At 48.7% G+C, this 21,695-nt stretch overlaps 1 protein-coding gene across 1 annotated transcript in view; it reads left to right on the top strand.

The window, feature by feature from the left end:
- The first annotated feature begins 204 nt into the window (after positions 1-204).
- Positions 205-21,695, top strand: part of NACC2 (NACC family member 2) — a 63,124-nt gene continuing 41,633 nt past the window's right edge. Inside the window, exon 1 of the mRNA XM_074845996.1 lies at positions 205-1,129. The gene's annotated coding sequence lies outside the window, so the exon portion shown is untranslated. The remainder of the gene's footprint in view (positions 1,130-21,695) is intronic.

Raw genomic sequence — 21,695 nt, forward strand, 5'->3', positions numbered from 1 at the left:
CTGGGTAACCACCGTGTCCCACCGCGGGTCGGGGTCGGGGTCAGGAAGGGGCACTGAGGCGGTGTGAGCCGGGCAGGGTCCCCACACGGCACGGTGCGAGCAGGGGGGGGGGTGGGCACCTGGGGGGCTCCGCTTGCTCCAGCTGACACCCCAAAGGAAATAGATAATTTTTTTAAAAAATGAGAATAAAAAATGAAATAATAAAATAGTAAGGCAGTTGGAAGTTGGACTAGGTGATTGTTGTAGGTTCCTCCCATCTGAGCTATTCTATTCTATTAAAAAAAAGAATGAAATAAAAAAATAAAATAATAAAATGAAACAAAAAATTTAAAAGTGAAACAAAAAAGAAATAATAAAATGAAAAAAATAAAGTAATAAAGGTAAATAAAAGTAATAAAATTAAATGGAAAATAATAAAAGGAAATAAAATTAAAATAAAAATGAAAATAAAGTAAAAAAATAGTAAAATTAAAAAGAAGTAAAAATTTAAATAATAAAATGAAATAAACCATAAAACAATGAAATGAAATGAAAATAAAAAATGTAATGAAATAAAATAAAAATAAGGTAAAATGAAATAAAATAAAAATATAAAATAAAAATATAAAATAAATTGAGATTAAAAAAATAAAATAAATAAAATGAAATGAAATGAAAAAATAAAACAATAAAACAAAATAAGATAAAAGAAGATAAAATAAAAAATAGAGCTTTCCGCCCCCGTGCCCCGCCCGCGCCCCTCCACGGCGATGCCCCGGGGGGTGGGGGGGTCCGTGCCCGGGTCCCGCCCCCCCGCGGTCCCTCCTCCCTGAGCGGGGGCATCCCCGGGGGGGCGTGAGAAGGGGGGGGGGAAGGCGGACGAGAGGGGCGGCGGCGGCGGCGGCGGCGGGAGGTGCCCCCCCTCCCGTCCCCTCCCCTCCCCTCCCCTCCGCGGTCCCACCCCCCCGCAGCGGGCGGCCCGGTGCCGTCGGGGCCGGCCCTGCGCGGCGGCCGCGGCTGCCGGCGCTGCTGGGCGAGGTCAGGGAAAGTCCATGTGAGGAGCGGCTGGAATCACTTCCTGCTGCCGCCGGGACCGCGGCTCCCGCCGCCGCTAGGCCCAGGGCAGCGTCCGCGGGCCGGCGCCCCGCAGGTGAGACCGCGGCCACCGGGGCCCCGCGCGGGCGGGGGGGGGCGAGGGGGGGGGCTCCGGTGCCGTGACCCGCGGGCCAGCGCACCCAGCATCCCCCCCTTTTGTATATTTTAATAACTATCCCCCCCCCCCGTACCAAAACTCGGGGAAAGCTGTGCAACACGCCAACACGCCTCGCCACCCCCCCTCCCTTTTTTTTTTTTTTTTTTTTTTTTTCTTTAGGAGGGTGGGGGACGCACATCGCGCCTTTAATCCGCTTTCCTTTCATTATCACGCTGCGGCTCCCCAGGGGGAGGGTTTGGCTCAGCCAAACCGGGGTGCGAGGGGGTACGTTGAGGGCGGGGGGGTGGGGGGACGTTAGGAGGAGGAAGGGGTGACCCAGGGGTGCCGGGTCCCCCCCCCCGCCCGTGGGAAGTGGGGTTTGGGGATGAATTGCGTTAGTTCCTGCTGTGTTTTCAAGTCTTGTACGAATGTGGAAAATCGGGTTATTATTAGAAATACCTTTCCGAGGAGGCTGCGGTGCTGGCTGGATATTTTATTTTTTAATGGCTAAACGCAGACGCAGGCTCGTACTTTCTCTCCCAGGGGAGAAAAATGCTGTGAAAGGGGAGACGTTTTAAAAAAAAAAAAAAAAAACAAAAAAAACCAGAAAACACCCCAAAACCCGGCCGAACGCCTACGTTGGGAGCTCAGGAGCGATCCCGAGGTCGTTGGGGTGCCCGGTGCCCTCCTCCCCCAGCCGGGGCTTTGCTGCGGGACAGGCGGCCGTACCCCCCATCCCGGCCCGGGGGGCCCGTCAGGCGGCGAGGGGCAGGGTGTTAACCCGCTCGTTGGGTGTCTGAGCGGGGGAAAATTGGGGTAGGTGGTTGGGTTTTTTATTGGGTGAGCGCCTTGCCGAGCGCCGGCGCGTTCCCCTGCCTGCTGCAGTCTGCAGGCTGCTGTAGTTAAAGTGCGTTTGCTGTGCTCAAGGACTTCTCCAAACATCTTCCCTGCTGTAGGAAAATAAAACGACAGCAGTACATCGCGTGCTGCGCTCCGCCGGGCTCACCCCTTCCGACCAACAGCAAAGTGCAGGATCACTTCCAGCCAAGTCTCCATTACCCGCTGGGTCATTAATTTGAATATTCACTTTTTTTTCCTCCTTTCAGGAGGCATTTGCGAGGTTGCGGGCAGCTTGATGCGCTTCGTGCCTGCCAAATGTTTGCCTCGCGCCCTGCGTTAATTGAGGGGCTGGCGTGCCGGTTTACCTTCTCCAGCTGAAATATTAAACAGTAGGAGAAGTTGAAATCGGTAAACAAACCAGAATGATTGCTGCTCGCTCGGTGGCACGTTGGCTTCTGGACGGTGGTAGCCACAGTGGGGCCGGCGCGACTCTGGCAGCGGCCGTGCAAACCCCGGTGCCCGCCAGGTGCTGGGGGAGGCCGAGAGAACGGTCCTGTTCAAAAGCACGGTGCCTAAGCACAGCTAAACCCAAATTACCTGCCGTATTCATAGCCTGCTATTAAATAAAACCCCTCAACTAAAAAGAAGAAAGCTGAGCTTTTCCTTATTAGCTGAATTGATGTTGTTTGCCCAGCCTAGGACAGTAAGTCTGTGACCTCCAGGTGTGGATAATGGAGGTGGTAATAGTTTGATCTGAAGTAAGCAGCAAATACAAAATAATGAGGGGTCTTCTCCTCCTCCTGAGAATAAATATCCTTCTGTAGGTGTAACTGCTGTGAGTTTGGGGTTTTTCCTCCTGTAGAGGCCTTTTAATTAAGGCTTCATGGGAGAAAAGTGTACTATTTGAACACTAAAGGGTGGGGATGCGTTTCTAGAGCTTAAAATTTCTCAAATGCCACTTGCAAGGCTTGCGGAATGATACAAGTAGTGGGGTGAGAGTCAGACGTCAGGAAGTGCAGAAGCAGGAGGTCTCCCCATCGTTTGAAGGGGCCTGCTCAGGTGAAACGGGCGGTTTGGGTTTGGCCGGGCTCTGCGCTTGCGCAGGGCAGCGTTCCCCAAAACGCCTTCGGTTCCCAGTCTCAGACCCCCTGGCCCGGGGGTTCACCCCTTAGCCCAGACCCCACTTCCCTGGGGGCAGTTCTTTTCCCTTCCCGCCCGTCCGGCCCGAGCCGGGAGCGCTCGCCGTCCTCGCCGCCGGCGGGTTTGGGTTGTTCAGGTCTCCTCGAGCTTTTCCCCAGAGCCCTCCTTTGTTCCTAGAAGATGGACGCCTTCAGATGAGATGCGTGCATTGGTGCTGTATCGCTTTGGAAGTGAAGTTTTTGGTGCCCTCTTGCAATAGAAAAGCCTTTTCTCTCCCCCAGCCATAAGTCTGTGCTTTCCTGAGGGAATCTCCTTGGATTTGGGGCAGGGGGACAGATTTTGGTTCCTCTCAGCAGGTGCCAGTGACCGGTCACCATCCCTGCGGGGTGGTTGTGCTGCCAGTCCGGGGGACAGAGAGTATCGTTACTGCTCCTAAGTCCAGAAAAGAAAAATCCCCTGTCCTTGAACTTGTAGGAGCCTGCCTGTAAAGCCTAGGTGCGTCCTTTCCAGACGAGGTTTCGGTTCAACTCTCAAGCCGAGGTGTCGGGAGGTGCGAGGCCGCTTTGCGGCGTTGCTGGTCGGTGCTTGGGGGAGGAAGAGCCAAAAAATCCTCTGCCAGAGCCTGTTTGTCTCGCTGAGCTCTGGGTTTGCTTCAGACAAACCTCCAGACTGGTGTGTGTTTACCCGACCGGGCCGCAAACCCTCTCACCTCAGAGTGGAAATACTTATTTTAGACCGTCCGATTTCCCTGCCAGGCCTTCTGGAGGGCTGGTGCCGGGCTGGGGAGCTCTGCGGGGATGTGCTGTGCCTGAGAGCTCCTTTATTGACATCCTCGTACCTCAGCTGGTACCTGAAGGATGATGTGGATTGGGGATAAACACAGCGAAACAACCTGCGACAGGGTGATGTGACTCTGCTCTTGCTTTGCTCTGTACAATGGCTGTGCTTAAAAATACCCAGGCCTGACAAAATGGGGTTAGAAGGAGGCTTCAGCCATGGGTTTGAATTTTCCCAGGTTTTCTGAGCCAGCCAGCTTTTTAGGGAGAGAAATCAGGTGGGTTGTGCTGGGCCGAAAGGAACCGGCCCTAGAGAGCTCGGGGGATGCTGAGGAGCTGGGGGGGCTATGCTTTAATTGCCTTTTTTTTTTGTTTCCCTGCATTTCTTTGAGTTTAGTTGAATGCAATGAAAGAAATAAAATACAGGCATTCAACTGGAGGAAATTAAAGTGAGTTGCAAGTTCCCTGCCATACCTAATGGCCAGAGAGAGCATTGTGTCTTGCTGCAATTAGCCTTCAAATGGAGCCCCAGCCCGTGTTTGCCATCCGAAGAGCAGCCTCCCAGCCCATCTATTCTTCGTCTGGGGAAGTGGAAGCGGATCCGATTGCCTTCGGCACCCAGCTGGGATGGGCACACCTAAAGGAGATGGTGTGTGGGGTTGGTGTGGGGTTTTTTTTTTAAATCAAGCCTGTAGAGCAATTGAGAAATAGGTGAAGCATGCTTAAAAGAGGGTGAGGCTGTTGGTTTTCTCTACCTGACTTTATTTGCGAAGTGACAGGAATTTTGACAGGCTTTGTGTCTTTTTTAGCAAATCAAGTGTCATGCCAGGTTTGCCTGTGGATGAGATCATTTGCAAAATATGTTTCCCAGCTTGCTTCAGGCATAATTCATTGTGTCAACTGCAATTGCTCATTTGCTAGGAACTGTGATTCATTAGTGGTTTATTTTTTTTTTTAAGTTCAACTTGTTTTTAAGCAAATGTTTGGAAGCAGAACAGAAATGTAAAAAAATATTAAACCTTACAGTCTTTGTATCCACAAATGCTGCTGTTAAGGGAAAACTTGCGCAAATGCCGTGATCCCAGGGAGGGAGAGGCAATCCCTGGGCGAGCTCCGCTGTGCAGGATTGCGCTTGGTTTTGTCATGTGGTTACTCCTAAACGGGGACGGAGGTAATAAAAATCGGACTGCTGGGACGGAGCCTGCCATGTAGAGCCCTGGATGATGGAAGGAGCGTGCGGAGCTGCCTCCTCCTTTTCCCTGGCGGGAGGTTTCAGCCCGCTGGAGGTACCACACTCTTCCTCATCCCCAGATTCGACTGGGGCGGAGGCTGCCCTGTGGATGGACTGACGGACAGGGAGGGCAGGAGGGACGGGGGGCTGCTGGTATTTGCAGCCCGTGTGCGACACCGGCTCATCCTCTGAGCTCCTCGCTGGAGGAGGCGATGGGGCCGGTGGCGACAAGAACAATTATTTGGTGCGGTGACCAAGACCCCCCGAAAGCTCGCGGCTCGATGGGATAAAATGAAGATAAATAGCACTTGGCACACATTTTGTGCTGTATGTGTTCCTGGGGCTGTTCACAGACATTGCAGTCTGGCTTCAGTCTTTTTAGAGGTCCTCACATCAGACTTCTTAAAAAAAATTGCATGTCAAGTACATTTTTGTGTTTCATTTCCTATGAAGACAAATATTTCAGTGCATTTTTTCCCCTAGGTGGGTGGATGGGGGGGCAGAAATCACTGCTACTGCTTCAGCAGCCACAAACTACCCTCCAATAACAAACCAGTGTGCGTGGGCTGAATAAATTGATATACTTTTCACAAAAGGATTGATTTTATTTTTATTAAACTTCTAAGTGATTATGAACAGTACATTTAAACATATGTAACTTGACAGTTTTGTGGTGTTTTCCCTGTGTAATAATTCTCTATATTCTTAAAATACGGGTTTTTTTTCCTGAGTATTTGTGTATTCTCACTTTTTTTCTCCCAATTTAAGATTTTTAAAATTATAAGGCAAAAAACAATTGGGAAAGGGGGAGAGAGAGCACAGTAACGTGGGGAGTCTGCTGACTTCTGGCTCGCCGGCGCTGTGCCCAAGCTCTGCCAGTTTGCTGCGGAGGCCAGTGCCAGGAGCGAAGGGCAGCGGAGCGTGAGGGGAGGGAGGTGACTCCATCAGAGTGACCATATATAGTCACTGGGATGAGATTAAATACTTCACCTCCCGGTGTCATCCCCACAGCAATAAAGCCAATATCAGGATCTATTAATCATTTGGAAAAACAGGAGAAGAAAAATCCTCTTTTCTTTGCAGCATCTCATTTGTAGCAATCAGGGCTCTTCTGGATCTATCGATCTGGGGAGAGGAGCCAGATGTTTTTCATCCCTGGGTGTCTGGAGACCAAATTTCAGCAGCACGACGAAGAATAACGTGTGCGAAGAATTGCAAGTTAAATATGACCGAGCTTGTGCTTACTCAGGCTCATGGGCTCGGTGGCAGAGCAGTTGTGTGGAAAGGGTCCTGTGTTCGGGTGCCAGCGCTGGCTCGGCTCCACGCGCGCGTTCCTGTCATGGTATCCACTGGGGAAGCATATGGCAGCTTCGGTTATATATATATATTGTGTGGGGGTACATGTTTTACATGCCAGTTCTCTCTGTCATAGGACAAACATTTACGCTCTGATTAGATGAAGCATTAGGAAAACAAGGGTTAGGCTTGGAAATAACGTAATTCCTTGCAGAGATGTTGTAGAAGATACTGTTTAGTGATGACACGGCAAAGGAGCGATGATGTTTTGGTGCTCAGTGCTTTCCAGGGCGCTAAGCTTTGAAGGGATTATGCTACATAAAGGTGTAACGTGCAGGTGTATAAATAAAGGGTTGGCCTTTCAAGGCGTGCCGTGCAGAAGGCAATGACCGGGTGCCCAAAACACCCAGGGAGTGAGGTTTTATACATTTGAAGGTGGTTAAAATGACTTGATTTCCAAGGGAAAGAGGCAGCTGGGCCTGGCCGGCGTTGGGTGGGAGACCTGCAGCGGGATGGGACGTGCCTGGCTGTCCTGGTGCCCCACAGACCCCTCCTGGGGAGAAGCTCGCTCTTCTCTTGGGTGCAAAGCTTGTGGTTGAGACCCTGCTGTCGTGAAATTCCCCGACACAGGGGTAACCCCTCTTCGTAGGTGCCCCTTCACTGGAAACCTGCCTCACTGCTGCACCGGCTGTAGCGACCTTCATAGGACTAGATCTGAGTAGGATAATGTGCTTTTTGGTTCTGTTCTGTCATAGCTATGGTTGGAGTCACACTTTCGTTGCAAACTTAGGGTTTTTTGATCTGCTAATGATTCTGTGGAGGGTTTATATCGCCCTGACTTGATGATCTCCCTTCTGACAAGTTCTAGTGGACTGCGAAGTAAAATGCTGTGGTTTTTGCATCGCTCCTATAGCTGCAGCCTCACAGGCAGGGGAGAGCATCTATGTCGCTCAGGCACTCATTTCTACAACGAAAAGTTGTTTGAAACTTCATCTGTCTGCTCTGCAATTATCTTCTTTTGTTCCTCCCTCCATTTATACATGCTAACATCATCAATACATGCCCATGCTTAATGGAACATTACTGCTTAGGTTTAATTGTCTTCTAATTAAGTAAAACAAAATTTTGCACGGTGGTTGTCACTGCATCTTTCACATCTGTGGATGCTGCTGTGGCCATGGGACCTGAGCCTGCAGAGCGGTGACAGCAGCGTCGGTGCCGTTCGATAGAGAGGGTAATGGGCAGCAACAGCAGCAGCAGAAGCCTCCTCTGAGTCCGCTGCTCGGGTATATCACCCTGCTTAAATTAGATTAATTGCCAGATTTAAAGCACTTTTTTTTTTTTTTTTTTTTTTTGATAAATCTATGCATGCATTTGGTAACGCTGTCTGGGTTACTGCTTCAGCACAGCCCCGCTGAAAGACACATGTCTGGGGTGGTGCTGAATATCTGGGGAAGGCAAAGACAGGGCATGCAACTGAATGCGCTGAATTTTTTACTTTTGTCTGACTACAATTCCTGCTCTTAATGCATCATTAACACGGTTTTCTGCATTTCATTCAGTTCCCATTACAGCACTCAGTTCTGTCTGTTAATTTTGGTATGTTGATATTTTTGTTGTCAGCAGTTTTTTCTTTTTTGAAGCATATAAAACCGTTAGTGTGAAAGAAGATTAAAAAGATACATTACAATTAAAATGTTAATGAAATCGGCATCATACAACTTTTGAAACCATTTAGGCATTAATCTTTCTTGGTCTTATGTCCATTAACTCTGGCGATTCTTATTCCACACTGACCCCTGCTGAGAGAGTCGTGCTATAATTGGATTTTAAAAACTGGGGGGAAGAAAAAGAGGGAGAGAGAAAAGCCTTTAAAAAAAAAAAAAAGAAGTTGGGAAGGTTGCGTTAGCTTTCTGCGTGGGTGCCCATGGAAATGAAGCCGACAGAAAAGAGCCTCATAGCTCCATCGCTCCCCTGCCCGGATCCTGCCCGCGCTCTGCCCACCCGGGCTGGTCTGGCCAGCGAACTGCTGCTCCGCAGCCCGGGAACGCCGGGGTCGGTGGCGGGGGCCGAGCGCGGGGAGCCGCCGAGCTGGGCTCCTCCTCGGCGCTTTGCTGTCACCGTGACCTTGGCCAGGACACGAGCACCACGCTCCTCTTGGGTTTATCCGAGTGTAATGTGAGAAGGGCCGTAGCGGGATGGTGGGAAGCCTTTTTAAGGCTCTTGGAGGAAGGGAATGGGAGAACGGCAAGTAATCATTTGTCGTTACAGCTTCAGCTTTCCCCCATTCCTCCAAAATAGTATTTCTACAGATTAACTGGTTTGGGGTTTTTTTAAATAATTTTTTTGCAGCTTACACAATATTTGGATGGGGGCCAGCACCCCCCCCCCCCTCCAGCCCACAGGGTAGGCGAAAGAGGAGGATTGACTAATTCACAGGCTGTGTAGTGAATCGAACAACGGGACTTCTTGACTCGTCAGACAGCTCCCAGGATCCGTGCCACGGCTCCGTCAGGGCCACGGGCTCTGCTGGCTGCTCCAGCCTCGCCAAGCCTCCAGCCCATCCAGAACACTCTGTGCCGGTCGGCCTGAGGCTGAGGCTCGCTTGGCTTCTGGTCACCTTCTTCAGAGCTTTGCCCTGTGCTGTCCAAGGGCTTGACATCTCCTGCACCTCCTGTGGGATGCTGGAGAAGCTGGGGAGGGCAGGTCCTTCAGGGAAGAACACAACTGCCCTTCCCAGCATCGGGACAGGGCATTGACTTGTTAACAGGGTGGGTGTGCTGCTGAGGAGGCAGCGATGCTCCTGGTGAGCGGATGAGCTGTGAAGGCGAAGGATGAGCACATCCCGACGAGGGAGCTGGAGTGGAGCACCAGCCCAGCTTGCGTTTATGCTGCCAGCGTGAATTTTAAAAAAAAGCTAAATAGAAATTTGGAAGTTGCAGAGCTGTCATCTTCCAGCTGCTCCGCTCTCCTCCGAGCTCGCTGTGCCATCGCACGGTGCTTTACTGCGCAGGCATGCGAGCGAGGGAGTGGATGCTGGCGTGCTGGCCAGGAGGCCCGCTTGAGCTGAAACATCTGCAGGGCTTGGGAGAAAATGGTGGCAGTTTCTTGGGGCTGGGTTCATGCCTTGTGAAGCGAGCTGTGAAGCACAGAGCGTGCTGCTGGCACCTCATCACAGGGACTCGGATGTTGGACGGCCGGGGCGATGGAGGCGCTTTCTTAGAGCTCTGAATTAGCTATTCACACACAGCAGACTGGGGTTTAATTGTTTTATTCCCCTTTTTATGTGGGTAAAAAAATCATTTATACTGTTGTTGTTTTGTGTCAAGTGTACAGGCATCGCCTGAATTTATAACCTGAGAGGATTTGGGACGAGGATCCAAAATCATCTTATTTGTTAGAAACAGGGGAGACCTCGCTGGAGTGTGACCCGTCCGTGTCCCAGCTCTGCTGGTCGGATGAACTGGGGGTGCAGTGCTGGCACAGGCGTACCCCAGGGTGCCGGTTTGTGCCCGTGGGTGAAACCCGCGGCCAGTCAAGTTAAACTGCCTTAGGGGATGGAAAGGGGAATCGCCCCACCGGAGTGACAGAGACTGGCAGAATATCCTGGCGTGTTCAACCTCTCTCTCTGCCCTCCCGTCCTACGAGGAGGGAATTCCCAAGGGCAGGAGGGCTGGGAGGCTCCCGAGGGGAACCTGCCAGTCTGGTCCAGAAGCCCCCAGAGATACAGCCAGGAGATGACCACCACAGGGACGACCACCCAGGAAGGGGGTGGGAGCTGTGGCATCTGTGCTGCACGCTCCTTTTCCTGCGTGGGCATCCAGGCTTCCCGTGCTCTTCCATCTCTCAGCATGGTGGCAGACATGCAGGCAGGGAACAAAGAAATTACTGTTTGAAATTCCTGGCTTTATTTTATTGATGTGCACTGGCAGTTGTAGGGCAAGGAAGAGGGAGCAAAACAAAGCAACCCCAAACATTCTCAGTGTGTGTTTCTGGCCCAGCACGTAGGGGGATTTCTAGCAAGGTGAATTTCTGTGCTGCAGACCGAGCGAGAAGCACACCAGAATCAATATCCGAGTAGTCCAATAAAATCGGTGGGAATTTCATTTCAAGTCATTTCAAGCAATCTAATAACTGGTCTTTCAGATGACTGTTGGGTGTTTGTCTTTTGTTTTTTTGGGTTTTTTTTTTTTTTTTTTGCTGGTGTTTTTCAGTGTGCAACTGTAAAAATGTAGATTGAGCCCGATGTAGTGCTTTGGTTTTGCAGTGTAAGTGTCGAGCCTGGGGCTGGTTCGCTCTGGAGTCGGCCAGTGAGGGCTGGAGACCCCGTGATGGGGGCGGCTCGGCTCTGGGTGGCTTTCAGACCCACTAATGGTGGCAACACTTCTGCTTCCAGATTGCAATGCTGATTTCAGCACAAAGCAGCTTTTTTATCCTTGCACAGCGTCATTAAGGTTTCTGGTCCTGTATCCTTGAAGATTCATGAACCAGTCTGGGGAAGAGCCCGTAACACGCCGTCCCATTCCGCTCCCCAGCGGGCACCAGCCTGGAGAGCAGCTTGGGAGCCGGGCGTAGCTCAAGCCGTTGCCTGCTCAGAGCCCATCACGGTTTTAAGTAATGTGGGTTGACACCCTGCTGTCGGTAGTGCCTGTGTTAGTGTCTGTCCCTCTCCCTGGGCTTCTGCGGGCTGCCCGATGGTCCCCACTCAAGACCCTTCACAGGCTCGGACAAGTGCCTCTGCGTTTGCTTGGAAGTTGGTGGGCGCTTCTGCAGAGAGCAGTGCAGGTACCTGAGCCACTTGGTATCTTCATGAATATTTTTACAATCAAATTTAGGAAGTTTCCTCATTTATCTTCCCCTTAAGATCCCGAACTAGCTGTTGTCTTGTTCATGAGTGGCCCTCGGGGAGGTGTATCCTGCAGTATTTGCTGACTGATCTGGATTCGGCACAAGAAACGACACAGAAGGGAGGACTTAACTTTTTGCTTCTTGGAAGGGAGCTGAGGCTGGGGTGGTGGGACAGGAGGGCAGTGCAGCTTGGCAGGCGTGGAGGAGCCAAGTGATGAAATCACTGCATGTCCTCAGAGGCAGCAGGGCTTGGGGCTGAGCAGTCCTGGCAGCGGTCACACTGCACGGGTAGGTTGTTTTCTGCAGATAGACCAGAGCTGTTTGGTTTTTACCGAGGCTCGCCATCTTACCAACACCACTAATTATCTTTTTTTTTTTAACCAAAGTCCAGTGGATACTGTTGAGAAGATCCAGTCTATGCTTGCCCAAGCGCTGCTGGGCTGGCCAGCCCCTGAAGAAGGGCTCGATGGTCCACTGGTGAGGTCCACAGTGCATCATGTTGCTTTTTAAGGGATTTTAAACAACAAAAATATTCCATTAGCCTTTACTACTGTTTTGTAAGGTTTTATGTAGTGAAAGTCATGATTTGTTTATACCACCTGAAAAAACAAATGCAGCCCTCACACCTCCAAACTGGTATTTCCCCCCCAGATTCTTAAAGCAGTTTATCTGCAGTTCAATTGCAATATATTTATAAGGCAACACAAGGCGATGCCGAGTGCCAGCCCTACAGGAGCTGTGCTCTTGCAGCCTCCCTTGACGGTGCAGCACAGTTACGTGCTGTGGAAATCGTTTGGATGTCTCACAGACCGTCGGTAAGCTGGCTGTGTCCGCTCCCCACCCTCCAGCCTGCTCCTGACCTCCTCCTCTGTGTCTCAGAAATGTTATGTAAAATGCAACGTGCAGCATTAGCAATAGAAATATTTGGTTCAGGCACTTCGCGAGGCGGTTCCCACACCCTTGTGATCTCCCGAGCGCACATGCCGATGGCTGTGGTGTTTGCTGGGACTTTGGAGAAGCTTTTCCTCTTGGGGTCCAGGTGATGGCTGCGTTGGGCACGCAGGAGGTGGGTAGGGTGTGTATGAATTGCGTTGGGTGGTGCCACCCACCGTTATGGATGGATATGTCAGTTTGGGGAAGGAAGGGAGAGATCTGCTTGTGATTTTTGAAAAAAAAAAAAAAAGTTCCCAATGCTGCTTGCGTTGCTCAGTGTCCCCGAGCAGTCCGGGCGTTAGGGGCTTCACCCTGGGACTCACCAAGCTGCAGCATCATGGAGAGGGATGGGTTTTGATCTGGTACTCGCAGAGGTGGGCAAATTCATGCCCACGCTGCTGTTCGCCAAGACCTTTCTGCAGGTTTGCTGGAGGCACAGCTGGGTGTGACCCAGAGGTGTTGGAGGCTTTGTGCACGGGGTGGCCACCTCTTTGTGGGCTTTCTGTGTGACTGCATCCCCCCACGAGCTGGTGGCCAGGCTTCCTCACCACGGTCACAGCTCGCATCTCCACAAGCCAAGCCAGTGATCTTAAATCTGCTCATTAGAGTTGTAACAAGTTCTGTGCCCAGCACCAGCTCTGTGGCATCCAGCAGCCACTCTGCGCCCTGACCCCGTACTGCCGTTCAGTGTGTGCCGTGGCCACGGGCACGCTCTGCCCTGGAGCACGAGACCCTGGGGCAGCCGCTGATTTTTCTCTTCTTCCAGTGTTGCATCCATCGCTGGTTTTCATTTTGGTCACCATTACATGAGTTTTGGAGCTGCAGGGGAGCCTGGTGCCCCATCTCCAGCACAGATGAGGATGCTGCTGGTGGGTTCCACATCGATGTTTCTGGCGGTGAGAGGGCCAGGAGTTTGCAAAGCCATTTGAGGAAGCCTTGATGAGGTGTAGCAAGGGATTGCTTGAAACTCATTAAAAGGTCTGCAAAGGAGAGGATGGGATGGAGTGGAGGATTATTAGCCTGGGCTGCTTCCAGACTGGGTGTCCTGGGACCTGAAAATACCCTGGAAAAGTGTCTGGCCCTGCAGCATCCTGAACAACAGGGGTGGAGGTGGGGGGTTGTATCCACAATGTCAGAGCATCTGTAGGTACAGCCTGCTGTGTGAAGACTCAAGACCCAGCAAAATCATCTGAGCGTGTACACAGGCTAATGACACTGCGACAGCCAACATGAGAGTCTGCAAAAATCTCCCCTAAAAACTGTCAGTTCTGTGGTCTGAGAACTTGCCTTGGTTGTTCTTCTCCTGCCTGTCTCTGAACACGGTTGGACAAACTCTGTAAGTTATCAGAACTTGTAGGGGGGAGGAACGGCCACAGGTCTCTGTTAGGATTTCTATACCAAGCGCAGCGGTTGAGCAGAGCCAACTGCCTTGCCGAGCTCACTCTGACGTGCAAGAGGCTGTTTTCTCCGTGCCTTGACTGCACAGATCTGGTATTTGAATTTGAGACTTGGTTTTGTAGGTGGGAAAAAAACCACCCACCCTCAAGGCTGAATGATGCCCTGTTGTATATGTTAGAGACGTGGGTAGTGCTGGCTGGACTATATGTACTTTCCTCTGTGGTCCTGAGGATGCTATGGGCAGAGGCTGGGGACACTTGTTTTCTGGGGCACTTACCAGCGTTGGCACTGCATGGCAATGCTCTCGGGAGCACAGCCTACGCCGTGGATCCCGCCTCGTGCTTTCCTCCAAATCTGAGACTGTTACATCATTTGTATGATCAGAAATAGATTGGTCTGAGCGTGTTGTCTTTCTCTGCTTCGTTGAAGTGTGTGGCTCCTGTATTTTATTGTCTTGTGCAAGGGCTGTCCCAAGAACCTATCTGAATTCCTTTCGCAGTGTTGTTTTAGTTCAGGGAAGGTTAGCTCAGGTTTAAACCACTTGGTTGTGGTTGTTAAGTCTTAGTGACATATTAAGCATTTAATATCCAAGTGCATTAGCTTCCCACCCACATCCCCTGTTGGAGATGGGTTGAGGGAAATACTCGGTGCCCACACCTAATAGGATGCTGCTCGGCATGCTGGTGTAAATGGCTTCCTCCTGGACCTCTTCTTTTTATGTGTAGTTCCTGACCTAATTAGGCATGAGTGATGGAATTAGCAGAGATCTTGTGACTGCACCAGACAACACCTAATCCCTTGGAGATATGTCAGGAAGATTACTGGCTGCAGGAGGGGACACCTTCTTGTGTGGTGGGGACATGACAGTGGTGGCACAGTCTTAATGAATCCCCAGTGCTCTTTACAGGGCTCTGCAGCCAACCAGGCCAAGTGAATAACCCAGATAAACCAGTGTTCCCAGTACCTGGTGGCAGTTAGGGCATGCCCCGGTGCTGCCACCTCCGTTCGGGGGTACCTTGCGGCTCGGCAGCGTGGCACGGCTCGGTGCGAGTACGGACGGGAGAATTCGCCTTAATTGCTGCAGTACATCTAATTGTATCACATCTTAATTTCCAGGTCCTTGCTTAACTTGTGCAGTACATCAGAAGCTCTTGTGAAATGTAATGTGCTGGAGCATCAGCACAGGAAAAAGCTCTGCCTTCTGTGAAGCCAGACTGTTGCAGCGTAATTTGTTTTGTAAGATTTTGAAAGGCAGTGTTGCAATCTGTAACAGTAGAATAGTGGGAAGATGGTCAGGTGGTTCTTGGGACTTCAACAGACAGATTTCATGTCTGTGTGTTTTTGCAACACCTTTCTATAAAGGGAAACATAATTTAAAATATGATTACTTAGTGTTGTAACAGTCTTCTCAAACGTTTTTGCATTATGCAGAGATCATTATCAGAGGCTGATATTAACTTGCAAAGAATATTATGCAAATCATTCTCCTGTTCTTCTAAAAAGAAATTTCCTTCATAATGCAAAGCGTGACAAAAAAAAATTGTGCAGAGGCTTTTGGCAAAATTACATTCAGAAGATGTAACAGTTTTTCTGCTTACTAGCACAATCCATTTGTGCCTTTCTACTGGATTTTCTCAACTCAAGGCTGATAAAGGATGAATTTTAAAATGAGGTCTGGGGTTGGGGGGGAGAGTATTGTACCTCATGGGTTCAGGAATAGACAGGGAGGCTTTTCGTGTTTAGATCATTGTTTCAAATCCGTACTGATAGTCATTACAGGCTCTGTTAGTTTTCAGCTATTCGTCGCTCTCTGAAATTATTTGGTGGTGTGTCTCGTATTTCCAGCGGGCAGGGGTGCACGGCATCGCCTTCACCATGAGCAGCGGCGTGTAGGTACTTCGCTGAAATACGCTTCACAGTGTCAGGCTCCCCAGATGTCCAATATTACACATTCATTGCACTGTTAAGGCTCTGTATTGCTGGTACCAGTAAGACCATCCTGAATGAGGGGCACTGCCTGGGTGATGGGAGGCTGGACCACGGACACCCATGGTGGGACGGGTGGTCCTGCCCCGAGGGGGTCCAGCCTTGGCATCTTTTTTGCATTTCTCTGAGCATCAGCACGTTCCTGGAGGAGATCCTGGCCCTGGCTGAAGTCATTGTGGATTTTGCCACTGACTTCATCCCTCCTCCTTTTTTTTTTTTTTTTTTTTTTTTTTTTGTTAGAAACTGGTTGTATCAGTTCAGAGCTGCCCCCTTCTAATACAGAAACCAGACTCTGCTAAAATCAAGAGGATTGTTTTATATGTATCAGCTGTTATGCTCTTATTATGGATTGATTGACAAAACTAGACCCTAATAAGTATTGTAACCGGCTTAAATGACTAAAATATTTAGAGGCTGTGGATCGCAGTCAGAGTTGGAAAGGCTCATTCACTGTAGAACCCCATTTTTCAGGCACTTAAGATCATTTTGAAGAACTGTAGCCTTTGTCCCAAATTTTTTTTAGGCATTTCTCGATACAAATGTGATTGAGAAAAGTCAGTAATATTCAGAGATATATATTGAATTATAGCATCAGAAAATGGCAGAGAGAGTTTTCACTGGCATGGGAAATTTTCAGACTTCTTTTTGTGTCTGGTTAGATAACTCAATATTTTAAAATCAAACCAAATTAGATAAATAAGCTGGAAGTCGTAGTTAGCATTCGTCAAGCAACTTAGGCTGGATGTTCAGGCATTGACTGACTCCACCTCTAGCTGCAGGGTTTCCCTGTTATGAACGGGTGAATACTAATCCTTGTTTATTCTCTGCTGCAGAGAAACGGATTCATCAGTAGTTTTCGATCTTGAAAAGAAGCCCTTGGTGCGAGTGGGGTTGGAGCACCCTGGGCGGGTGGACGTATCTGTGTGATGTGCACCACAGTGCTCAGCTGGGTACCACTGTTTGTATCTTGTGCCAACACAAAATACCATATTTCCGTGGCACAGGGAACTTCTAATAGCCCGAAAGTGGCCCCAGGGTGTGGTTGCGATGTGATAATTACAGCAGTGAGCGATTACAAGAGTTGGCTCTGCTCTGGGCATCCCCTGGTATCCTGCTCCCCCCTGGAATGAGCCGCTGGTTGAGTGTGGAGATACACGCTGGGACCCACGGAATGAATTACTGGGGAAGGACAACTTTGTACTTTTTTAGAGATTGCATGGAAGGATGAATCAAAGTAGTGAGGTGTTTTAGACATGGTGGCAGAAGGGAATCTTTATCTTCTGCATTTCTTTGTTTCCTGGGTGTTTCGTAGTGCAGACTTGCTAGAGGAGAGGTGTTAAGCACGTTTCTGCAAATCTCTTTCTGGTATCCTCTTGAAAATGGTGATGCTGCCAAATGAAAAGCAAATATTTAGCTGTAAACTTTCTCTTTTTCTCCCCAAGGACTCCTCCTTTTGACTGTATTAGCTTATCCCAGAATACGGGCTGAGCAGTGACCAGCAGCCGTCCCACTGAGAGCCTCTGTCACAGCTCCTGGGGTTGTCCTGGCTGGGCTCCGTCCTCAGAGGTGGCTGCACTGCCGGGCTCTGCCTGGCTCGCTGTGTGCGTGCCCAGGGCTGGGTTTAACCGGGACAGCAGGGTTATCTCTCACGCTGGACAACTGATTCCTCTTTTCCCATGTTCCCTCTGTATTTCCAGTCGGAAATATATCCAGGAATATTTCATATTGATGGGGTACGGTGAATTTTGTTCCCTTGAACTGCTGCAGCACTTAGGAAATTAAAAAACAACCAAATATGCCTGCATATAAATAGCTGTTCTTTTCTTTTTCTTTTGAAAAAGACTGTAAACGCAAAGATCAGGAGTGCTCTATGGCAGCGGGCTGCAGTGTGACCGGCGTGGTGCTGGGTCACGTCGAGAGCAGCACCGGCACCCGCGGGAGAGTCTGGGCACCTGTTCAGGGCACCCTGCTCCCTCCACGTGAGTCACGTACTTCCCTTTGGGAACCCGTCCAGTGATGGGACAGAAGGCTCAGAAGAGCTTGTCCAAGTTGAATGAAGACCTCAGAGTCTTTTAAAGTAGAGTGAAATTTTCTAGACCCTAAATTATTCTTTCTGCAGGTAAGCCCAACCTCTACGAAGGGCTGCAGCGTGAAGAAATAGAATTTCTGTGGGTTTTATAGTACTTCTTAGAAGAGCATTTGCAGTACTAATCATTAAACTTCTTCCCTTTGTTTTCCCCCCTTTCCCAATTAACCTCATATTAGACAGTGCATTCAACAGTGGCTTTTATCCTCTACTGCTCTTTGCCAGGTTTTATATTTCTACCTGCCTCACTACAACCACGTTCCTGCCATCATGCATTAATAAAACCAAAGCAGAGGCCAGCGTAATCATCTGCTGGAGGGAAACTGCCCAACTGACAGAGTGAAAATTGCAAGTGGTTATGTAAATTACGGGCAAGGAAAAAAAAAAAAAAATTCAAACCAGGTTTAATTTGTGAGTATATTAGTCTCAGAAATAAGTTATAGTAATGCATAGCACGGGTTATTCTAACGTGCATTATGGGCTCGCCCTTCTGCAAGTGTGATGCTAGCTCACGGATGTGGAAGCAGATATTACATACAACCTTGAAGAATCTTGTAGGACATAAAAGTTTTAATTAAAAATCTGGCTTGGTTGAGGGTATTTTGGTTTAGTATGAATGTCTTCATTTCTTTTGAAAAAGAATTAAATGAAACCCTTAGTATTTTTTTTATTTCTGCATATTTATTCTTGAAGTTGAAGCATTAGAAAATAATTGAGTAAAACAAAATCCACAAGGCTTCAAATTACCTCTAGCTTAATGTTTTATTTAAAAGGTTTGCTAACTGACATTCTTTATAATGAATTAGGTCACGCGGCTCTAAAGAGTGTTGTGGGTTTTCTTTTTTACATTTAAATTTGAGGCTGCTTCCCTCGAAACTTGGGCTCTGCTGCCGTGAACCGCCGTACGGTTGTGACTCCCCGGCTCGGGGAATCTCGCTCTAATTATTCTCAATCACACTAGTGCAAATGAATATATCCATGTTTGGAGGATCGAAGCGGTGTTGTCATGGCAATCTCCGTAAGGTCATGAGAAACTCATGGATATTGTTCGCCGCCTCTCCCAGGAGACCTCTCCTACCTTTGCAAAACTATGGATTTGGGGGGTTTGGGTAATAACTTTAAAGCACAATTTTGTAACGATTTGGCTAAAAGGATTCGCTGTTTCCTGCCGGGTCGCTGAAGGCACCGCGGTTCAGGTGAAGCCCATTGCGGGCTGTGGCTCGTGGCTCATATGCTGACTAGTCGTCTTCCTCGGGGAGCTGCAGAGCCCGAGCCGTACGTGGGCCCGGCTGGCTTGGGAAGGTGGATCCTTAAAAACCACAGGGGCAGCAGAAGGGACCCATTTGGTGGGCACTGGTTAATGGTGCTCAGTGGGACAGGCTCTGGCTTGGGTTTTGTTGGGAAAGGGTTTGCTTGTATGCAATTTAAAAAAAAAAAACAAAACAACAAAAAACCAAACAAAACCCTCCCAAAAAATCCAAAACCCAAAAAAAAACCCTAGACCAACTCTTGCTTTCTTAATTTCAGGAGGCGCCGTTAGCTGGAGCGGTAGCAATAGGAACCCCTCAAAGCTGCTCCCGTCCCCAGCGCTGCTGGGGGGTGTCACCCCCAATCCGTCCCTTCCCTGCCCGTCTGTAGCCGCGCAGGGAGCGCTGATGGTGCTGAGCGCTGCAGTCACTGCAAAGGAATGTGGGCAGTGAAGTGCAGGCAGTGAAGTGCAGGCAGTGAAATGCAGGCAGCGCTGGGCTGCAACTCCCCGGATCGAGCGTACCCATGCATCGGGCGGGGGGGATTCATGTAGGAAATATGTGAACAGTAAACACCGGGAGAAGTGGCAAAGGCACCAAGGGGATGTTTGCTCAGCCCTGCTTGGGCAGAGCTCTCCTCTCCTAAAAGATATCATGGCAAAGTCACAGGATGGTTTTATTCGGGTTCTGCAAGGTAAGAACTTGGTAACAAAGCGCATCTACGTGGGTGCGCAGCAAGAGGCTTTATAGATGCAAGTGTGAGTCTCTGAACTTTTGTGAACTGCTATTTGTGAAAGGTGCTAAGTCTTAAATTAGAGTTAAAGCTAAATGAAAAAAAAAAAAGTGTAAAAGCAATCCAAAAGGTTAGTTCATTTTGTTTAATAACATGTATGGAAACCTTTTGCTTGTTTGGATTACAGCAGCAGCACCGATGACTTTAACAAACATCTTGTGTAGTAGGACAAATGAAGTCACTAAAATTGGCATTTAGCAAATCTTGGTTTGGGTGATCCGTGTAGTTGTGGGTTTATGGTTTTGTATTTCTAAGTTCTTTTTGTTTTTAAAAAACCCCAAACAACACAGACAAAACAAACCCCAAATTAAGTCTTATTGCTAGAGAGCCATTAAAGCATTTTGATTTGCAACTAAATGCGTGTTAAATCTGCAATTCTTTTGCAAGCCCAAAGAAGTTATATATACAACCCCCATCTTGAGCCTTTAGACAGGTTTAGCACATACGTATGCAAATTTTTTACAGGCAGGTTACTTGGTTTGAAAGATCTGACGTTATTTAATGATCGATAGCAATATTCTACAAAACGTATGGGATCCGTATTTAAAATTAAAAGAAAATCTTTAATTTTATTGGCTATAGAAGAAACGTGACTACACCTCTCAGGCTGCCATGTAAGTCTAGTACATTATACGTGTTATCTACACTTAATTGTTTCTGGTTACTGCATCTTTCAAGACTTTGAACCTAGCCAGTCTTGTCCTCTCACACCCAACGTGCACTCATGCATCAGAGGAAGAAAACAAGTTTTCACGGGTTTTTGCACCTCACAGGTGTGCAGACCGGTTCCCCCTTCCCGTGCAAGGCCTGGCTTGCAGAGCCCTGGGGTGCCCTGGCATGGGGGACCTGCACATGGCAGGGGACACCCCGATCTGTCAGCTCTGCCCTGTGACTTGTCTGCCCATCACAGGGTCCATTTCGACCCACCTTTCTCTAGAACTTTACCAACGTGTCAGATTAAAGGTTTTTAAATTAGAATTTTAGGTAGCTGCTGTGAGTCAAAGAAGGGTTTCCTAGTTTTGAGTGTAGATATGAGTTGGGTTTAAAAAAACCAACAAAACACTAAGCAAGTGGAATCTGTAACTAAAGGCCTATTTACATTTAAAGAATTATTTTAAATGATCCGTCTTTCTCTCTGCTTTCTGCAGAGGGATGGAGCAGAGGCCGAGCTGAAAACGAAGCTGGCTTTCTCAGCTGACCTTCAGGCACACGGGCTTTCTCATTTACTGCTGCCTCGGCATCTACACGCACACACACAGGGCTTAAGCCCTTCATCTTGGCACCTGTAGTATATCTGTTAATACTTCCAGGTCTTCAGGACTTGCTGAGAAGCCCTCTAAACAGCAACTTCTGACCTCTTCTGGCTTGTATACCCAACACCTGGAGAAGTGGCCAGCAAGCTGCTGTCCCGTGTCAGGGGCTCGGTGTGTCTGATGAGGTTAAAAAAGGCACGGTGGAGCTTTATATTCTGGGAAAGCAATTAACTGCAATTTCTACAGTATTTAACTTTGTTTCAGAAACCTCCAGTTATCCCTTGTGTTGGCTTTTGCCAGTCGTTTGGTTGACTAACATGTTCCTTTCAGCTTTGGTGACAATAACGTGTGAGTAAGCAGAATATCCAAATTTCTGAACAGTGGCTCGTGACAATTTCCTAATTTCCTGAGTGAGTGCTGGCTTTTTGGGGTTTCATTCCTGTGCCAGAAAGACTATTTGCTCATACAAAGTTCTTCATTGTAATAGGAAAAAATCAATTTGATTACTTTCATGTCAGCATGCATGTCTAATGGCTTAGAAGTTATTGCAGCCATAAAATATACAGTATCATTTCTCTCTCACTCTGAAATTTGACAGGATTAATATAGTCAGCATGAAATCTTAGTCATAAAGTCGACCATAAGTGATGGTAAAATTAGCTGCTGAAATCGTCTGCTTATGGAAAGCATCTTCTGT

The sequence above is a fragment of the Strix aluco genome, chromosome 20, assembly GCF_031877795.1.
Source record: "Strix aluco isolate bStrAlu1 chromosome 20, bStrAlu1.hap1, whole genome shotgun sequence".
NCBI lineage: Eukaryota > Metazoa > Chordata > Aves > Strigiformes > Strigidae > Strix > Strix aluco.